This window comes from Neovison vison, chromosome 1 (genome assembly GCF_020171115.1).
Source record: "Neovison vison isolate M4711 chromosome 1, ASM_NN_V1, whole genome shotgun sequence".
NCBI classification, from domain to species: domain Eukaryota; kingdom Metazoa; phylum Chordata; class Mammalia; order Carnivora; family Mustelidae; genus Neogale; species Neogale vison.
In genome coordinates, this window is record NC_058091.1 from 192,333,326 (window position 1) to 192,337,881 (window position 4,556).

The window sequence follows — 4,556 nt, forward strand, 5'->3', positions numbered from 1 at the left end:
TCCAATATGGGAGCAGCCAATTACTTAAGAAAACTGTTAATCAAGATAAAGAGTCATATTGATATGAATACATTAATAGTAGGAGATCTTAACACGCCTCTTTCAGAATAGACAGATCATCGAAGCAGAAAATCAATAAAGAAACAAGAGCATTGAATGACACATTGGACCAGATGGACCTCATAGATATATACAGAACATTCCACCCTAAAACAACAGAATACTCATTCTTCTCAAGTGCACATGGAACCTTCTCCAGAATAGACCACATACTGGGTCACAAATCAGGACTCAACCGATACCAAAAGACTGAGATTATTCCCTGCATATTCTCAGATCACAATGCTTTGAGACTGGAGCTCAATCACAAGGAAAAGTTCAGAAGGAACTCAAACACCTGGAAGCTAAAGACCACCTTGCTTAAGAATGCTTGGATCAACCAGGAGATCAAAGAAGAACTGAAACAATTCATGGAAATCAATGAGAATGAAGACACTTCGGTCCAAAACCTATGGGATACAGCAAAGGTTGTCCTAAGGGGAAAATATATAGCCATCCAAGCCTTGCTCAAAAAAATTGAAAAATCCAGAACACACCAGCTGTCTCTACACCTTAAAGAACTGGAGGATCAACAACAAATCAAACCAACTCCACACATAAGAAGGGAAATCATCAAGATTAGAGCTGAGATCAATGAGGGAGAAACCAGAGATACAGTAGAACGTATCAATGAAACTAGAAGCTGGTTTTTTGAAAGAATCAATAAGATCGATAAGCCACTGACTACACTAATCCAAAAGAAAAGAGAGAAAGTCCAAATTCATAAAATTATGAATGAAAAGGGAGAGATCACAACTAATACCAAGGAAGTAGAAACAATCATCAGAAGTTATTACGAACAGTTATATGCCAATAAGCTTGCAACCTAGATGAAATGGATGCATTCCTGGAAAAATATAAACTACCAACATTGAACCAGGAAGAAATCGACAACCTGAATAGACCGATATCTAATAACGAGATTGAATCAGTGATCAAAAACCTCCCAAAAAACAAGAGCCCAGGACCTGATGGATTCCCTGGGGAATTCTACCAAACCTTCAAAGAAGAAATAACACCTATTCTCCTGAAGCTGTTTCAAAAAATTGAAGCAGAAGGGAAACTTCCAGACTCTTTCTATGAAGCCAGCATTACCCTGATCCCCACACCAGGCAAGGACCCTACCAAAAAGGAGAATTTCAGACCAATATCACTGATGAATATGGATGCTAAGATTCTCAACAAGATCCTAGCCAACAGGATCCAACAGCACATTAAAAAGATTATCCACCATGATCAGGTGGGATTCATCCCTGGGCTACAAGGATGGTTCAACATTCCCAAACCAATCAATGTGATACAACAAATTAATACGAGAAGAGAGAAGAACCACATGGTCCTCTCAATTGATGCAGAAAAGGCATTTGACAAAATCCAGCATCCGTTCCTGATTAAAACGCTTCAAAGTATAGGGATAGAGGGAACATTCCTGAACCTCATCAAATCTATCTATGAAAGACCCACAGCAAATATCATCCTCAATGGGAAAAAGCTTGCAGCCTTCCCATTGAAATCAGGAACAAGACAAGGATGCCCACTTTCACCACTCTTGTTCAACATAGTATTAGAAGTCCTAGCAACAGCAATCAGACAACAGAGAGAAATAAAAGGTATCCAAATTGGTAATGAAGAAGTCAAACTCTCTCTCTTCGCAGATGACATGATTCTTTATATGGAAAACCCAAAAGACTCCACCCCCAAACTACTAGAACTCATACAGCAATTCAGCAACGTGGCAGGATACAAAGTCAATGTGCAGAAATCAGTGGCTTTCTTATACACTAACAATTAAAATACAGAAAGGGAAATCAGAGAATCGATTCCATTTACTATAGCACCAAGAACCATAAGATACCTGGGAATAAACCTAACCAAAGAGGTAAAGGATCTGTACTTGAGGAACTACAGAACACTCATGAAAGAAATTGAAGAAGACACAAATAGATGGAAGACCATTCCATGCTCTTGGATCGGAAGAATAAACCTTGTTAAAATGTCTATTCTGCCTAGAGCAATCTATACTTTTAATGCCATTCCGATCAAAATTCCACCACTATTTTCCAAAGAGCTGGAGCAAATAATCCTAAAATTTGTATGGAATCAGAAGAGATCCTGAATCGCTAAGGAAATGTTGAAAAACAAAAATAAAGCTGGCGGCATCACCTTACCTGATTTCAAGCTTTATTACAAAGCTGTGATCACCAAGACAGCATGGTACTGGCATAAAAACAGACACATAGACCAGTGGAACAGAGTAGAGAGCCCAGATATGGACCCTCAACTCTATGGTCAATTAATCTTTGACAAAACAGGAAAAAATATACAGTGGAAAAAAGACAGTCTCTTCAATAAATGGTGCTGGGAAAACTGGACAGCTATATGTAGAAGAATGAAACTCGACCATTCTCTTACACCGTACACAAAGATCAACTCAAAATGGATAAAAGACCTCAATGTGAGACAGGAATCCATCAGAATCTTAGAGGAGAACATAGGCAGTAATCTCTTTGATATCAGCCACAGCAACTTCTTTCAAGATACGTCTCCAAAGGCAAAGGAAACAAAAGCGAAAATAAACTTCTGGGACTTCATCAAAATCAAAAGTTTCTGCACAGCAAAGGAAATAGTCAAAAAAACAAAGAGGCAACCCACGGAATGGGAGAAGATATTTGCAAATGACAGTACAGACAAAAGGTTGATATCCAGGATCTATAATGAACTCCTCAAACTCAACCCACACGAAACAGGCAAACACATCAAAAAATGGGCAGAAGATATGAACAGACACTTCTCCAATCAAGACATACAAATGGCTATCAGACACATGAAAATATGCTCATCATCATTAGCCCTCAGGGAGATTCAAATTAAAACCACATTGAGATATCACCTTATACCAGTTAGAATGGCCAAAATTAACAAAACAGGAAACAACATGTGTTGGAGAGGATGTGGAGAAAGGGGAACCCTCTTACACTGTTGGTGGGAATGCAAGTTGGTGCAGCCTCTTTGGAGAACAGTGTGGAGATTCCTCAAGAAATTAAAAATAGAGCTTCCCTACGACCCTGCAATTGCACTCCTGGGTATTTACCCCAAAGATACAGATGTCGTGAAAAGAAGGGCCATCTGTACCCCAATGTTTATAGCAGCAATGGCCACAGTCGCCAAACTATGGAAAGAACCAAGATGCCCTTCAACGGATGAATGGATAAGGAAGATGTGGTCCATATACACTATAGAGTATTATGCCTCCATCAGAAAGGATGAATACCCAACTTTTGTAGCAACATGGACGGGACTGGAAGAGATTATGCTGAGTGAAATAAGTCAAGCAGAGAGAGTCAATTATCATATGGTTTCACTTATTTGTGGAGCATAACAAATAGCATGGAGGACAAGGGGCATTAGAGAGGAGTAGGGAATTTGGGTAAATTGGAAGGGGAAGTGAACCATGAGAGACTATGGACTCTGAAAAACAATCTGAGGGGTCTGAAGTGGCGGGGGGGGTGGGAGGCTGGGGTACCAGGTGGTGGGTATTATAGAGGGCACGGCTTGCATGGAGCACTGGGTGTGGTGAAAAAATAATGAATAATGTTTTTCTGAAAATAAATAAATTGAAAAAAAAAACATTAAAAGCAAAGGCAAGCAAAGCAAAAATAAGTGGGACTCCATTGAAGCTAACTGAGAAGCTTCTGTACAGCCAAGGAAACCAACAAAATGAAAAGGCCAGCTATAGAACGGAAGGAAATTTTTGTATATCATATCTAATAAGGGGTTAATATCTAAAATGTATAAAGAACTCCCATAACCCAAGAGAAAAATTAATGTAATTGTAAATGGGCAGAGGATCAGAGTAGGCATTTTCTAGTTAAGACATGCAGATAAAGAGGAGGGGCAAGATGGCAGAGATGTAGGAGACCTTGTTTCAATCAGTCATCTAAAGTGAGCTATTTATCTATCAGGACACTCTGAACACCCACGAAATCAGCCTGAGATGTAGGATTTTATACTTCTAGATCTCTATGGGGGCAGAAGACGGCTGTGAAGAAGTAAGGCAGAGTGGGAATCGGACTGATATCAGAGGATAAACAGAAGGGGAAGGGAGCCACCGGAAGTGGCCCATTGGAAAGTAATACCCCAATACGAAAGTGCCCTGTGACTGGGGACCAGTTTTAACTTGGAGTCTGGTTAAAAGCACTCAAAAAGAGTAAAAGGTCTTAAGGGGCAACTGGTGGAATTGAGCTGTCATGGGCATGGGCCTAAGCCCATGCACCCAGGTCAGCCACTGCTGGCGCCACCCATGCCAGGGAGATTGCAGCAGTGGAGCCTCCAGGAACTGGTCCTGGAGCCCCCAGGGTTTCACAACTTAACACCACTGCTCGGGCTCTGCCAGGATGCACTCCCACTCCTGCATTAGGGAGTCTGGTGGGTGCGCTCTAGAACCACAGCCTTTTGCA